Source organism: Sarcophilus harrisii, chromosome 1, assembly GCF_902635505.1.
Source record: "Sarcophilus harrisii chromosome 1, mSarHar1.11, whole genome shotgun sequence".
Taxonomy (NCBI): domain Eukaryota; kingdom Metazoa; phylum Chordata; class Mammalia; order Dasyuromorphia; family Dasyuridae; genus Sarcophilus; species Sarcophilus harrisii.
The window spans coordinates 197,598,380-197,615,977 of record NC_045426.1 but is presented as its reverse complement, the minus strand read 5'-3'; the positions used below and the strand labels follow the sequence as shown (position 1 = coordinate 197,615,977).

At 40.7% G+C, this 17,598-nt stretch overlaps 1 long non-coding RNA gene across 1 annotated transcript; it reads left to right on the top strand.

Annotated features, from left to right (window-relative positions):
- The first annotated feature begins 604 nt into the window (after positions 1-604).
- Positions 605-16,635, top strand: LOC116423529. Its single transcript, XR_004234140.1, has 3 exons — positions 605-5,656; positions 13,581-13,720; positions 16,079-16,635. It is a non-coding gene; the product is annotated as an uncharacterized LOC116423529 (long non-coding RNA).
- The last annotated feature ends 963 nt before the right edge of the window (positions 16,636-17,598 follow it).

The window sequence follows — 17,598 nt, the reverse complement described above, 5'->3', positions numbered from 1 at the left end:
AATGGATGCCTATCAATTGGAGAATGGCTGAATAAATTGTGGTATATGAATGTTATGAAATATTATTGTTCTGTAAAAAACGATCAGGAGCATGATTTCAGAAAGGCTTGGAGAGACTTACATGAACTGATGCTAAATGAAATGAGCTGAACCAGGAGATCATTGTATATGGCAATAGCAAGATTATACTATGATCAATTCTATAGGACATGGCTCTTTTCAACAATGAAATGATTCAGACTGGTTCCAATGATCTTGGAATGAAAAGAACCATCTGCACCTAGAGAGAGGACTATGGGAACTGAGTGTGGATCACAATATAGCATTTTCACTCTTTGTTGTGGTTTGCTTGCATTTTATTTTTCTCATTTTTTCTTTTTTGATTTGATTTTTCTTGTGCAACAAGATAATTGTATAAATATGTATGCATATATTGGGTTTAACATATATTTTTACCATGTTTACCATATATTGGATTACTTGCCATCTAGGGGATGGGGTGGGGAGAAGGGGGGAGAAACTGGAACACAAGGTTTTGCAAGGGTCAGTGTTGAAAAATTATCCATGCATATATTTTAAAAATTAAAGAGTTTTAATTTAAAAAATAAAAATTAAAAATTAAAAAAATGGCCTCTCATAAGTGAGTTCAAAGGGGCTGAGCTTAATGGGTTCCCTAGGGGTAAGCATATCTGCAACAGGCCTGGTCCTTGACACAGTTAAGTGAGAACTCTTAGAGTGTGTAGTTCATCTTTTCTACTTTGCCCAAGGATTAGGTGGGCCAGGCAGAATGGGGGTGGTAAGTGATTTTGAGGGCTTCTGCTATTTGCTATGTCATATAAAAGTGGTACTATGTAAGTGGCACTCGGGAGTGAGTGAGGTAGACAAAAAAGAGGGATGATTTTTTTAGAAGTGCTTTAGTTACTCCTTGGACCCTTTCACTCAGTTCAAGAGTAACCTTCCACACAATTAATAAAGGTAGCTACAAGGACCAGGAGTAGCTTGCAGCCCTTGGCATGGGGGCATGTCCACCTGCCAGTCTTCCCTGGGATATGTGCCCCTCCTCTGAACCAGGGGAGGCTCCCTCAGGGATGACTTTGGCACAGGTATGGCAGATTCACAATCTCCCTTAGTTTGTTTCTGGTAAAAATGGGTTTTATGAGGGAGTGAGGTGCTTCTTCCCCAGGGGTTGCTTGATGGAGGCAGCGAAGGAGCTTCCTCTGGGCCTCTTCAGGAACAAGCAGTTGTCCTGTGGGGGCTTGGTTACCACCCTGAGAGGTTAAGCGTATATCCATTTTCACAAGCCAGGGCTTCCTGGAGATGATAGACTGGGATGTAAGATCTCAGAATCTGGGGTGGCAAGGCAGGGAATACAGATTGTGGAATCTGCAAATTGGTTGTCTATGGCCTGAAGAGGCCCTTTTGATGGCCTTAATAAAAAGTGACAGATTTTTGTGGGTCCACGAACAACTCCAAGCAAATGTAAAATCTCTCTGGGATGCTTAACGGGAATATTTGCTTGTTAGGCGTCCTTCCTGACATTCCATAAGTGTTCCATGAGTGTACCTCCCATGTATAGTTGGAGTCTGTATAGATGGAGTCTTTAGCTGCAGGGCTCTGGTAAGAACAATGAGTTCTGCCTTCTAGGCAGAAGTCTCTGGGACTAGAAGCTTGGCATCTATGGTGCTGACGAGACTAACCACAAAGTAATCTGCCTTCTTCTCTTCTCCCTCAAGAAAGCTAAATGCTTCTTATGTATATTTTTGTCAAGAGGAAAATTCATAAGGTCCAGGAAACTGGAGTGGACCAAGTCAACAGTCTCCTCACAGTTATGGATTATGTCCCCAGAGTCTTTAGTGACAGAAATCAGGATTTAGAGCTGGATTTAAAGTATGGTACACCTGAAGGGTTAGGTCAGGGGTCTCAAGGAGAAGGACTTGCTATTTGGTAAGCCTGCCTCCGGACAATCAACAATGGCCCTTGGACTCTAAAAAGCTTAGGATGGGGTTGAACTTGAAGGGGTTGGCCAAGAATTAGTGTGGTGGTTTCCTCAATCAGAATGGCTGTGGCAGCCACTGCCTGGAACTATCCAGAGGCAACAGAATCTAGTTGTTTAGAAAAGTAAGCTATAAATCCTGGGCTAGGTTCTAGGGACTGATTTAAAACCCCTAAGACTTGACCCTGCCTCTCATCAACATACAAGGTTCGTCTAGATAGGTCAGGGCTAAGGCAGGAGTGCTGGTCCATTTGGCTTTAGGGTCTTAAAAGTCTTACCCTTACCCTGGTCAGTTCCTCATTCTAGAGGAAGCTAGTTAGGGCCCTGAATAGAGTCATAGAAAGGCTTTGCAATAATACCCATATTGGGAATCCAGATTTGACAAGATCCAGCTGTGCCCAGAAAGCAGTTGTTTTATAGGAGCTGGGACAGGTAATTATATCTACCTATTTTCTTTCTGTGATTAAATGGTGAGAGGTGGAAGTTAGTTCATGACCTAAATACTTTACAGATTGACAAATAATTAGGCCTTAGTCAAAGAAACTCGATAGTCCTGGATACCCAGGAAGTTGAAGATCTGTCTACCAGTAGCCCTGGGTCAGGCTACAGATGAGAACATTATCCACATACTGGATTAGACTATTATTGCTCACTATAGATCCCTCATATCTTTTCTTAAAGCCTGACCAAATATGTAGGGATGATCTTCAAAGCCTTGGGACAGGACTGCAGATTTGATTTCCCTGGAAGTGTCCATTCAAAAGCAAAAATAAGCTGGGATTTTTCATAAAGTGGGATTCAGAAGAAAGCAACCTTGAGATCCAGGGTGGAAAACCATTGAGTATCCTCTGGGATCTGAGTAAGGATGGTGTTAGGTTAAGTATTATGATATGGGTGGGGATGACAGCTGTAATAACAGCTTTTACCTCCTGTACTATGTGATATGTTCCATTTGGCTTCTTAACTGAAAAGATGGAGCTATTACAGGAAGACTGGCATGAAAATGAATGGTTTAATATTTGAGAAACTTCTCAATGGGATAGTGCACCTTCCTGAGTCTCAGGTTTGATTGTGTCAATGGGGAAAAACAACAGAATCCTAGAGGTGGACACATCCTGGGGCAGCATGGATCACATAACTGGGAATCCTTAGTCCCAGATTGATTACCAAATCTCATATGGAACACTGATGAATCTGGTGATTAGTGAAAACTGTTGTAGATGGATCCCTATTTTTACTATTAGACTTTATCTCAGCAACAGAGCTGGGCAAGAGGGGAGGACAAGAAAAGAATAAACAAAAGATCCTCAAATTAGGATGGAGGGAATGACTCAAGACATTTTCTAAGTTTTCCCTCAATCCCCATGACTTGATAATGGGACTAGGGTCTGGGGCTGGAGTGCTAGGGTAGGACAGAGTCAGTGGCTCCCATATCAGTTAAGAAAATCAATAGTCTTACCTGCCACATCCATAGTTTTCCTGGGTTCAGCCATGGTGGTGAAGCAAGAGGGAGCCTCGCTAAATCCTGGGGCTCACCCGAAGTCCTGGAGAGACATGGGTGGCTGGTGAGGGGAAGAAATCGCTCGACTTCCCTGAGGGCAGTCTCTATTCCAGTGTCCTTCTTGACCATATGTAGGGTATGGCTTTGCAGGCCTTCTGAGGGCATTCACAAGACCAATGACTTTTCTTATAGCACTGGAAGCACAAACCCTGGCTGCAAGTCTTGTGGGCAGGATTCTTTTGGGCACTGGATATGGTGACAGCTAAAATTTAAGTCTGTTCTCTGTTCCTGGCCTTAGCCCTCAGTGCTTTTTCTCTGTAGTAGCTTGGTCCCAAAAGGTTACATATCCCAAAAACTGTCTCTAAAATGTGAGCCTGAGGGGATTGGAGGCCCATGGCTAATTTTTGTAGCTTGGGGGTCCATCGCTAATTTTTGTAGTTTTCTCTGAATATATAGGGCCAACAGTTAATAAAATGCAAACCAAGAATCATGGGGAAAGTGGGATTCAAGTTGGTATATTTTTAAAGTGACTCAACTAGCCTGCCCTGAAAAAGGGTGAGGCTTTCCTCAGATCCCTGAGTTAAAAATTTCTCATAGTTTACTTATTTGTTAATACTCTTTTTCATGCCATCAGTGAAGCAGGTTAACATATGGTCTCTCTTTTCTGGTCAGGGCTATCTTCCTGATAATCCCAGCCAGGATCAGACATTGGGCTAATGCTCCTGAGCGGGGGTACCTACCCATTCAAGTAGTCTGGGCCATCCCTGAATTTTTAAGCTGTTCTCTTCTTAACAAAGAGAAATAATGATATTGATATCCCCCCATGTAAGGTCAAGTTGGAGGACTACAGCCTTAACCCTCAATATATTTAGTGGGATCTTCTGAATAATGACTTAGTTTTTCTTTTACTTAGAAGAGATCTGACATGCAAAAGGGACCATGAACCTTATTAATTCCCTCTCTACCATTTGCAACCTCTTTCAATGGGCAAATTTTTGAGGGGGGTTAGGTTAGGGAAAGCAAGAGGCTCCTGGTCCCCTTATTCCAGGAGCTAAGGATCAGGAGTCCTGGAGGCTTAAGGGTAGAGGCTCTGGATGAGAAGTAAGAAAAGGGAATACTATGAGAGGGAGTGGGTTTCTGGATAAGGATTGCTCACAGAAGTGGGAAAAGGAGCTGCTGCTGCTTTAGAGCAGAAAGGAGAGGTTCCTTTAATAGATCTGGCTCATTTCCTTCCCTCTCTTTTTCCTGTTTAAATTTTGCCAAAAAAAACATTCCGTATTGCTGCCTCAGAGTGGAGTTCTGTGAAAGAGCCATGAAAGCCTGATATATGAGACTTTAGTCAATTTTCCTTTGAGGTGGCAAAAAAGCATCAAGTAGCAGAAGGGTTTTATTATTAAGGGACCTAAGAACAGGCCATTTTTTTGGTCTTCTTGGACCTCCAGGGCTTTTTAAATTTTTCCACTGGCAACCCCTTTTCACTTGAGAAAATTTTATGTGACACTAGGTATGCAGAGATATAAGACAGATATTTAAATAAATATTTATTGATATTAAATCATAAATTTTCAACCTTCACATTCAGTTACATGATCCCATTTGAGATTATGACCCACAATTTGAGAAACTTTGCTCTAGGTTATGTTGAGACCATGCAATATTGCAGAAGAATTTAAGACACTTTTTTTAAGGTCTCACAACCCATTATACTGTAAGCCCAGATAACCAGATTTTCCTTTAAGGCATTCATCTCCACACCTAGCATCCTGTGGGGAGAGAGGAGGCACAAAATCCTCAAATAGAATGTATTTTGTCAAGAGAAGACTTGTTGGACACTAGAAGCCAGAAAACTTCCCTTTTCCCCTCTTCATCTGGCAACTGGGGGTGCCAACTCTAACTTTGCATTAGAGTTGAAGTTGAGCGCTTTCCTGTGGGGACCACCAAAACGCTGAGCTTTGGGACACGTATCCGTGTGTTGTCTTTGAAAGAATTCAAGCTGAGTCTCCAAATCAAGTAAAGGCATTTGTTTGGGGTAACACACCCAGTGGGCACTCCTCCTTACGGGATGCAGCAGCCCAGAGAGAAAGGAGGCTTATATAGAAAAGAGAGAGTAAGAAAAACAGGAGATTTGGGCAAAATCGGAAAACTGGACAATCTCAAATAAGGTTTGTACATGTAAGCATTAGGTGGGAAAAGTCATTTTTATGTCTGTGATCACATATATCTCATTTTGCCCACATAGACACTGCGTGGGGAAAAAATCCTTTTACCTCTGTGAGTGAATATCAGTTGCCAGGTATTTTACTGCAGGTGGGTATGTGCTTGCGACTGCTTGCCTCATTGGAGCCCACTGGATCCTGGCCCTGCATGTTTATCACTCACAGCAGAAAGCTGCTGCTTATCTCATCACCAAGATCCCTCTGAGACAAATAGACTTCTATTTGAATGAGAAATTGTTGGTGTCTCATCAGAATGATTATCATAAGGTTTTTTTTCTGGCAGCCGTTGGCCAAAACTAAAAATATATAGAAGTTAAAAGTAAGAAAGATAGTGAAAGTTTTTAGGTGACAAATAAATATACCCCTCTCTAGATAGGGGAGGATGCTTTAATGACTCGGTTCCATATTAAGGTATTCTTTTGTTCTCTGCTATGCACTTTTTACTTTATTTTTTTTCTCCCCTTTTATCCTCCCTGCACCCCCACCAAGCAGGCTACAGTTAAGCATGGATATGTATGTGTACGTATGTACATATATGTACACAAGTGGACTTTTCGTTGTAGTCCCATCCAGCTGGAGGTCTCTGGTAACTGCACCTTATTGTGTCCATTTCTCTCTCTCTCTCTCTCTCTCTCTCTCTCTCTCTCTCTCTCTCTCTCACACACACACACACACACACACACACACACAGACACACACACACACACACACACAGACACAGACACACATGGTGGTTGAGGTCCTTTGTTCTCAGAGAGGACAAAATGACATCACTGTGTTAGAGAACAGCTAGTGTGTCAGACAGGCTGATCAGACCAGCTCACAGAATGCTCTGCCACAGGTTGACTCAAACAGTCCCCATGAATATTTGGGGCAGATTCTCTAACTTTACACATATCATATTTCTCCTGAACTAATTCAATTTTACTTTGCTCACCCAATAGTGCACCTTCTCTGACGTGGGCACGCCATGCTGGGCGGTCCTGTGCCAGTGTCTCTCAGGTCATACAATCAATTCTAAAGTTCTTAAGAGAGACCTTGAGAGTGTCCTTGTATCACTTTTTCTGACCACCTTGTGAGCGCTTGCCCTGGGTGAGTTCTCCATAAAATAGTCTTTCTGGCAAGTGTGTATTTGTTATTCCAAAAATGTGGCCAGCCCAACAGGTCGTGTTCTCTACAGTAGTTTGAATGCTTGGCAGTTTAGTTCAAGAAAGAACCTTAGGTTCTGGTAAATTATCCTCAAGTGATCCTCAGAATCTTCCCCAGACAGTTTCCTGGCATGGCACTGGTACATGTCCAGGTTTCACTGCATACAACAATGACATCAGCCCAATGGCTCTGTACACCTTCAGTTTGGAAGTCAGTCTGCTACCTCTCCTTTTTCATACTTTCCCTCAGAGGATCCCAAACATGCTGGCAGTGAGTGTGTCAACCTTATTTTCAGTGTGGACATCCCCAGAAAGTTTACTGCCAAAGTAAGTGAACTTACCCACAGCATTCAAAACTTCTCCAGTTGCTATAACTGATGGTCCCACATACGGTCGATGTGGGGCTGTGCTTTCTTAATGTTCAATATTAGGTCAAAATTCGCCCAAGTGGCAGGGAATCTATCCATACTTTGTTGTGCCTGGGCTTTGAAGGCTTCATCAAGGGCACAATCATCTGCAAATAAAAAATCATGCGCCAACACTCCCTCCACTTTAGTTTTGCTTTTTTTTTTTTTTTTTTTTTTTTTTTTAACTATCAGTACAACAGCTGACTTTCATGCCTTGTTTGTCCTCATTGAAGGCAGCAGTTCACTTACCCTAGCAACCTGGACATCATCTTTCAAGAAATTACCAAGGAAAATTGCCCTGATATTCTTGAACCAGAGGATAAAATAAAATTGAAAGAATCCACCAATCACTTCCTGAAAAAGATCCCAAAATGAAAATTTTCAAGAATATTATAACCAAATTCCAGAACTCCTAGGTAAAGGAGAAAATAGTGTAAACAGCCAAAAAGAAATAGTTCAGATATCATGGAACTACAGTTAGGATAACACAAGATTTAGCAGTTTCTACATGAAAGGATTGGAGGGCTTGAAATATTATATTACAGAGGACAAAAAAGCTGGGATTACAGCCAAGAATCAGCTACCAGCAAAACTGAATATAACCCTTCAGAGAAAAAAAAAAGGATATTTAATGAAAAAGGATGTTTCAAGCTTTCCTGATAAAAAGCTCTTCAATAGACGTCCCCTTAATTTCCAATTCTTTGTCACTCTTTTTGTACAGATATTTTTGCCATAAATATTTTTGTACAGATAGTTCCTTTCCCATTTTTTATCTCTTATACAAATCTAGGAGAAATATTGCAGGATCAAAGGATATGTACAGTTTTATAGCTCTTTGAACATAATCAAGTAATCCAATTATTCTTAAATTTTCTCTTCTTGATCCATATGTTTTTCTGTTAAGATGTTTCACATTCTGTTCTGTTTTTTCATTCTTTATATATTTCTTGATTTCGGTTTCACTGGCTTCCCCTTGCCCATTTCTTAGCTTCAAAGAATTATCTTATTTTTTAAGACTGGATCTCCTTTCGAAGTTAACTTTTTTCATAATTTTCTTTTTTTCTTAGATTTTTAAAAAGTTTTTTTTTCTTTTTTTCTTTATCAGTCTCTCTCATTGATTTTTAAAGTGTTTTTGAGTTCTATAAATTCTTCCTGGGCAGGTAGATATTTAATGTTACTCTTTGGGGGTGAGAAAGCTTTTTTTACTTCACTGTCCTCTTCAGAAGATGAACCTCAGTCTTGCCTATTCCCATAATTTCTATTTTTTGTTTTTTCTCCTTTGCCTGATCATTTTTTTTAGAAATGAGAACTTATTAATGTAACCACCTCTAATCCTGACGTGAATGCTGCCTCTATCTTCACTTCAGCTCTCCTCTCTGACTTGGAACCTCAAATGAAAAATTCTACCTTCCAAGTCTGTAGCTAGCAGCATCCCAGAACCACTGCTTCTGCACTTAGCAGATTCCTTCTCACCCAGGGCTGAATCCCTGTAATAGAGCTGGGCCTGAAGTTCATAATCAGCAGAGGTTCCCTTATTTTTCCTGGACTCATACCTCCCACTCCCTGTGCTATTTTATGCTTTCAGCTAAGGCTACTTCTTCTTGGGTGGTTCAAGGAGGGTCCTTGTTCTGACCTAGACTTATTTGTTTCTCACTGGTTTATGTTGTAATTTTGTTTTATTTGTAGGGGAAATCTGGAGATCTTGGAATTTTCTAACCTATTCTGCCATCTTTCCAGAATCTTCCCTTTAACGTGTAATAAGAGACTGGAAAAACAATGAATTAATTTCCAAGACAGATTTTATTCATGTTTCTGACCCTATTCATTTATCTATGTAAGATTCCCAAAAGTATGAGGTGGAAATGACTGAATTAAAATATATCATTCCAAGGCAACTTAAAATGTCTGCTTTGTGCTGATTATTAGGCTAAGTTCTACATGTGTGCCTTGTTTCCATTGTGCTTTTAAGTTTGTGCTTGTTCTCCCCCAGAATTGGCTGTATTTGTGGGAGAGTGTGCCCCTGGTATTGGGAGAATTCCTTTGGAACTATTATTTTGTAATGCTATTGATATACTTGCCTTTGCTAAACAACTGAGTCTATTAACTAATTGTTAAGGGAATGTGCATCTCTAAGGCTTGTAAGCTAGTGTTAAGAGGATTGCCACCCACACAGCAACCATTCCTCTGTTCTGCCCAATGGGCCAGTACTAGTGTGAGTAGGGTTAGTAAACCCAAAGGAGCTGTTACATAATGAAGTAAGTTAGGTAACTAATTTTCCCCATATTTTCCCCACTGAATGCAGCTGATCCCAGAGGTTTGAATTGCCTGAGAGTGATCAAAACCAATTAGAAGAGGACAACTGAAACCAATTTAAGAAAAAAAGAAAAAAGGAAAAGGAGCTGCCTTCAGACCAGATGTTATTACCCACAAGTTTCCCTGGCTTTCTCTGGACTTCTGATTGTCATGCCCTTACCTGGCAGCTTCTGGAGGTTGTACCTCCCATGAGATTGCTTTCCTCTGGCTCTATATTTAGCACATCTCCCAGCTCCCCATTCCTGCTTGATGTTATATAAATCGAAATTCCCTCCTCTTCGTTAAAGATCCTCATTTTTGCTACCTTGGGCATCTTTTTTTAATTCAGGTTGACCTGTTTAGTGTCTGTGATTAGATCCTGAGTTGCCAGGTGGATGTTGGCAGAGAAAGCCCCAATTTCTATAAACAACCTGGAAGTCTAGTGACTACCTGAGGCAAGCAGAGAGGAACATTATAGAATTATAAATGGACACTATTGATTTTACTTAGGCCTTTTGTTCTTAAAGAGAACTTTTTATTATAATCCCCCCAGGTGGAGGTTTACTATTAACTCCACCTAACCATATCCAATCAGAAAGCCAAGTTATGATGTCAAATCCCTAGGTAAATATTTCCCCCATAAAAGATCTTCTCATGCTGTAAATCTTTGCTAATTCTTTTAGGGTACTAGCTCCTTTTTAGGACTAGCCTGCTAGTCATTGATGCTCCTTGTTATAACTAACTCCTTTTAGAAGGCTAAACTTCTCTACAAATTTAGCCCACTTTTTAGCAGCATAATAAAATCTTTGCCCCTTGATTTGGAAGTCTATATCTCCAAATTCTTTTGGGACAATTTGCAATACCAGTCTATGACTCCAATATACTTTGAGGATCTTACCCTGGACTTCATCATTTAGTAGTTAAGCCCATCATTCTGGTGGCCTGGTATGAGAAAAGTCTGCACCCCATAACCTCAACATTAAGGAGTGAAATCCAAAGACTCTCACCCAGTAGGCCACTGTTTTCAACCTAGGACAGAATACCAGCTGGATACCAGCAGGAACCCCTTGTGTTCCAGTCCAGATTTAATGAGGTGCGAGAATTGAGGGTAAGAGATCCCCTCACAGTAATGGGATCCCTCTTTGGTCAGTAGCAGGCTTTGCAAAAGAATTTGCAAACCCCAATGAATACAGGCACTAGGTTTGTGGCAAAGAATGGGATTTATTTACACTAAGAAGAAAGCTTGCTAGGAAGACAACCTTCTTAACGGGCAAGGTCCTGGCAGGAACACAGCAAAGATGGGTTAACACTGTGAAGAAAATATCTTCAATACTGGGCAAGATCCTGTTAGGACTTCTGCAAAGAATCAGAGTTCAGAGTTGTCTTTCATTAGCCCTCTGAGGCTTGGGACTTCAGTTCAAAACTGAATGAGCTTACTTAACTGGGAGTTTGAGCCACTCAGTAGAGGATGTTGACTGTGTCCCACACTGAGATTTCCAATTGAATGAGATTACTTATCTGGGTGTTGACCTTATGGACAGGAGGGTGTGCCCCTTCTAGAAGTCCAGGAGGATTTGAGACCCTGAATCACCCTTCCCCGCACAGATTAAAGGGGACACAATTTATATGATTTCCCCCCCAAACAGTCCCCCCAAATTTATTTGGGGTAATAGGACGAAGGTCTCATCTTCTGCAGCTGCTTTAAGCTGACAAGGGGCATATAGCTGGCCCTACCCAGTGGGGTCCAGACTGAAGAGGGGAGATAAGTGAATTGTAGGCAGTGGCAACAGCAGAAGGTGCTGAGTATCAGAATCTGGTCTCAGGTGATTTCAGGCTGACCAAGTGGTTGGAATTTCATGGCTCAGAGTCTGGAAGAAGCAATTCTCACAAGTATATTAAAAATACAAGAACTAAATATGAGCAAAAGAGAAAGAATAAACAAAAGTGTAGTTAATATGGAGGTTACTAGGGACAAAAACCAGGAACCCACCCAGAGGAAGGAAGCCTGAGGAGAACGGGAGATGAAACTATCATACCTATCACCCTTTCCTTGGATAGATACCAAGGAATGTTTTTCCCAAATTCTTGCTTTTGTTTCCTCAAAGGAGTAGTTAGAAGTTTGTAGCTTGGAGCCTGGAGGAAATAGATCTCAGGAGCAGATTAAAAGTGGGGTGTCATCCACGGTAGAGATGGTGAGGTTTGGGAATGGGGCCTTTGCAAAAAAAAAAAAAAAAAATGCATCAGGCCCCATATATTGGCTGCCTTAAGGATGCTGATGGCCCACCCAACAATCCTGAACACCCCCACTGCTCACAGAGATAATAAGCTAAGAAGGAGTTAACTGCTGGCAGGGGCCATCACATCAAGAAAAGTCAGAGAGAAAATGCTAGGAGCAAAGTTCTCATCCTTGGAGTGAGAAAAAGTTAGTTAGAAGAGTGAGAGAAAGAAGGACATAGACAATTCCACCCTTCTGTCCCCAGAGTGCTCACAGAAGCACTCAGAAATACCTGGGAAGTAAAAGCGGGACTATTTGTCATTCTACAAGGAATGCCTGCAAGGCAGGTTTAGGCAAGGTATGATCTCTTTTAGCAAGTGCTTGATACCTCCAGAGCCTTTTCAATCCTGCAGGGAAAAGCTTCTACCCAGTTAGTACAGGTGTTAACAAAACCAAAAGCAATTTGGAGTCCTTGCAAGGGGCACATGTGCAGGCCCTTTTCAGAGTTTACTTGCCTGGGAGCTGTATGAGGGAATGCAGGAGTAGGGATTTGGTGAATTAAAAGTTGCCAGGGTCAGGGGCAAACACTCAGCAACATGGGCAGCTGATCTGTAAACCCGCTTCCCTTCACCCGGAGTGAATTCCCTTTCATTTGAGAAACCACAGCCTCTATGAATAAGGTGGAGTGTTTTCAGGGAGCCAAGTGGCTGGATTAAGAGTGTGACTCGCTCAAAGAGTCAGGTCAGGTAGGAGAGCCTGATGTCTAGCAAGCCTCCCATTAGCAAGCCACTTGTGCCCTTTGGCTTCTAAAATGCTCTGGTGCCCTGGAATAAATTTTGCTTCTCTAAGGCACAAGAGCTATTCAAAGAAACTCAGTTTCTTTGAGAAATAGGCGACGAGTCAGACTGCCCAGGGCATGGCTCTGCCTTTCAGGACTGCAGATCAAGATAAGATTGCTGTTTGTGCTGGAGAAATTTCTCAGTCTTAAAGCTGGAGAGGAGAAATCTATATTCTCCCAGATTTCATAGGGAAGCTTTGGGAGCAGCACAAAAAGATCTGGAGGTCTGAGAAGAGAAAATTGGGTTCCCAGTTTCTAAATCATGCCCCAATAAGAGAGCAGGACAGGAGGGAATAAAAAAGGAACGAGTGTTTAAATAACAGATCACCAAACTGGTGAGGCAGAGGAAAAGTCAATACAGTTCTTAAATTGCCCTGCAATCCCCACTCTATGGGGGAGAGGGGTGAGACCAGAGTGCCAGAGCGAGAATGAAGAAGTCCCCACAGCAAAGAGAAATTCAGTGGTCTTACCACATCCAGGGATAGCCAGGGTCCCACTGTCATGGTGAAGCGAGGAGGAGCTTGACTAACCCCCAAACTCCTACTGGAGGGCAGGGGATTGGGGGTGCAGCTTGTCCCCCGTAGGCAGCCCCTCCTCCAGTGCCCCTCAGGACAAGGACTGAGGAGTTTCCTCAGACAGTTTCCATGACACCTAAAGCACAAATCTCTATGGTTCCTGGAAGTATCACCAGCCAAAAAAGTAGGAACTGTTCTCCATTTCTCACTGCGGTCTTCTTCCTCTGTTGCAGTTTGATCCCTATCTTTAAAGACTCCAACAACTGTTTCTAACAGCTGAGTGGGAGAAGTTTAAGGGCCCAAAGCTGCCTTCTGCCGCTTCCTCCCTGTATCTGGGCAGATTGTTTAATATTAACATTTCCCCAGGACAGATCAAGACAGGCGTTGGCCTTGGACCCCTCAAAAAGCTGGGTGAGGTCCTCAGAGTAATGGCCAGTTTTGTTTTTATTTTTTAGTTTGGGAGAGATTTGACATTGAAAGAGGCACCTCTGCTCTGAGTGTCCCTGAGAATCTGCTGCTTCTTCCAGGGGGCAGAGATTAAAATCAGCATCCTGAGGAGGAGAAGAAAGGCTGGGAGTCTCAGGATTTGGTTCAGGTGAGGGGGATAAAGTTTAAGAGAGATTGTCGGACACAAGGTCCTGTTCTGGAAGGGGTTCAGAAGCCTCCTGATAGGGACGGCATAGAGATGCAGAGGAGGGTTCCTTTGTCCCTAGAGGAACAGGAAGGAGGGAATTTGATTTCCCCCTAGCAAATTTAAGCAGCATCCTGCAGTGCTATTTTAATTTAAGTAAGCTTTTTTTTTTTTGAGATCTTTCAAGCCAAATTTGTCTCTTTTTAAAGAGATTGTCCCATTTTGCCACAAGCCCCAGATTTCCTCAATTCTATAGCGCCTCATCCTTCTCTTAGGCACTCCTAGAGATGGAGAAATGACAAAATGCTCCCTGATTAAGGGGACTTTTGTCAGACCACAGGAATTCCCATTTCAGGCGTCCCTGAGAGAATTCTGCCCAAATGTGGAGCTTCAACAACCCAAATTTTTTCCTGGAAATTTTTGGGTGTCCTAGCTATAGAATAGATAATAAGAAAAAGGCTTTACCTCAGCCTGTACTGGGCCACCAAATGATGAGGTTCGAGAATTGAAGGTAAGAGATCCCCTCACAGCAGTGGGATTCCCTTGGCCAGTTGCACAGGTTTTGTGAAAGAATTCGCAAACCCCAATAAATACAGGCAGTAGGGTTTGTGGCAAAGATTACCATTTATTTACACTTAGAAGAAAGCTTGCTAGGAAGACAACCTTCTTAGTGGGCAAGGTTCTGGCAGGAATATAGCAAAGATGGATTAACACTGTGAAGAAAATATCTTCAGCGGTGGGCTTCTGCAAAGATTCGGGGTTCAGAGTCACCTTTTATTAGCCTTCTGAAGCTTGGGGCTTCTCAATTCAAAATTGAATGAGATTACTTAACTGAGAGTTTGAGCCACTCAGTAGAGGATGTTGACTGTGCTCCAGCCTGAGATTTCCAATTGAATGACATTACTTATCTTGGAAGTTTCCTTTATGGACAGGAGAGTCCTCCTTTCGAGTCTCCTCCTGAGAGTAGAGTTTGAGACCCCAAATCACCCTTCTCCCTACAGATTAAAGGGGACACAATTTACATTAGATTCAACCCAGTGGTTCAGCCTGGGTGGAATTTCCACTTTCCTGACTTTTTGTCTCTTTTTGGTTGAGTTTTTGTCTTTAATTGAGAGTTTGTTAAAAGACAGATGTTCAATTTGGGGCTTATTCCAACAGGTCCCCTCAAAAGGGACAGCTTCTGGATTTGTAATTATGGACCACAGGTTGCCACTCCCACAAATCCCTCTAAAGAGATGTTACCCTGACAGTTATTCTAGGCAAGCAACATTTCCATCAATATTACAACATTAATTAAGCTAATAATACTTGTTGTTGACAGTATAGATCAATAAGTTCTTCACCAAGTATTTTGCAGTAACTTAAAATCAAGCACATGTAAAATACAGTGTTAGTGGGATTCAATTTTTCACATATACATATAAGCAAAAATCTAGAGGCATCTGTTTCTTTTTAATAATTTGGTTGTAGGTTAACCACCCTGAGAAATTGTATGTACATTTTGCGGTAATTCATTCAATATAAATGACATTACATGCTTTTTTATTAAGCTTATAAAACAGTAACAGTGTTGCTCTTATACCTGTCAGATTGGCTAATGTAATAGAAATTGAAAATGATAAATGTTGGGGAAGATGTGGGAAAATTGGAACATTAATATATTGTTGGTGGAGTTGTGAACTGATCCAAACATTTGGAGAACAATTTGGAACTATATCCAAAGGACTATAAAACTGTGAATACCCTTTCATCTAATAATATCACTACTGAGTCTGTATCCCAAAGAGACATAAAAAGGTGAAAAGGATCTACATGTACAAAATTATTTATAGTAACTCTTTTTGTAATGACAAAGAATTGGAAGTTGAGGAGATGCTAGTCGTTGGGGGAATGGCTGAACAAATTGCAGATGATGTATGTAATGGAATACTATTATTCCATAAATAATGATGAGTAGGCAGGGTTTCAGAAAAACCTGAAAGATTTACATAAACTGATATTCAAGGAAATGAACAGAATCAGAACACTGTACATAGTAACAACATTGTGTAATGATCAACTATGATAGACTTAGCTCTTCTCAGTAATACAGTGATCTAATTCCAAGGGATTTGAAATGGAAAATATCATCTAGCATTCAGAGAAAGAATATGGAATCTAAATGCAGATTGAAGTAGACTATTTTCACTTTTTTGTTTGTTTATTTCTTTCTCATGATATTTACCTTTTATTTTTAGTGTTCTTTGAAAACACAACCAATGTGGAAATAAGTTTTACATAATTGTACATGCATAACCTATATCAGATTGCTTGCTATTTTAGGGAAGGAGGAAGAACAAGAAAACTCATGACTTGAGGTCTACATCTTTGGCCACGCTCCTGGAGCTGAATTTCTGGCTTTTCTAACCCTTCATCTTATATTATCTTCTGCCTTGAGGACCAAAGTTCAGTAGTGCATCAAATTCCTCAATTGACTCCCTTTGCCAAGTAAGAACTTGTTGACCAAGAGGGGATAAATGTTAAATGCAACTGATTTCAGACCTGTGAATTGCCCGAGGCCAATCAAAATCAATTAAAAAAGGACTATCCCAAAACCAATTCAAAAAGAAAAAAAAAAGAAAAAAAGAGACCACCTTCAGACCAATTGTTACTACTCCTGAACCTACCTGGCCTTCTCTATGGATTTTCAGTTGTTACACAAAACAAATTACCTAACAGCTTCTCAAGGATGTGGCTCTCATGAGACTCCCTCCCTCTTGAAATGTATTTAACCCTGCCTCCTCTCACCTGCCCCCTTGGGTACTCCAGGACTTCTGTGCTATGATGACTCCAAATTGCAATTCTCTTGCCTTCATTAAAGATCCTCCTAGTTTTTGTTACTTTGGCAGTCTTCTTTATTTCAGGTTGACATTCCTAAAAAAAAAAAAAAAAAAAAAAAAAAAAAAAAGTAGTAGAGTAACAAGAGAAGTAATTTAATATTTATTCAATAATGTTAAATAATTTTCTTTATCTCAATGATCTGACAATGAGGCTGAGATATGTACTTAAAGGCTTTAATGCTGTTGCTTTGTTTTTGAAATGAATATATCATGAAATTTATGCACCTTATTTTGAATAAGATGACAATAGCACTTTCCTTAATCCAGGAAATTCCAATTTGATATTGCCTTTTTTTTTGTTCAGAAACTAGATGTATCAAAATCATGTAGAACTCTTAAAAATTTTTCCATGAGTTCTCTATTGATGTTATGATAAAAACACTATTTAGAGGGAGCATAATGACAATATGAATAATAATATACTGATATTTTCTATATCTAGCATGGTATGTTTTCTCAATTAAGCCACTCAAAAAACCTTATGAGGTAGGTGCAGCAGTTATAATTATCCCCTTTTTACATGTAAGGAACTGAGTCTCAAGACAGATTTGTCCAAGGTTATATACAACTAATCTATGTGAGAGGTGGAGATAAGAATTTCCAAGTTGGAAGGGACCTCAGTTTCTACCTATTTTACCCTATACATATAAAAGAATGTCTTCAACAACATATTGTCCCAGTGGAGATCTGGACTTTCCTGCCTCTGGGCCAAAATTCTGTCCTCTATACCATTCTGCATTCACAGATGTGCTGGAAAGCAACAAAGAATTACTCCAATGGAATTTGGGATGGAGATAGAATAAAACTTAAAACTTAAAAAAGATTTTCTTCAAATTACTTTAAGTTGTTAAACCAAACAGAATCTAAACCCCAAACAGATTAAACAAATGTTCTTGAATAATGAAATGACAGAGTATAAAACCAATTAGGCTTCAATTTACCACTGTTCTCTTTTTTTTTTCC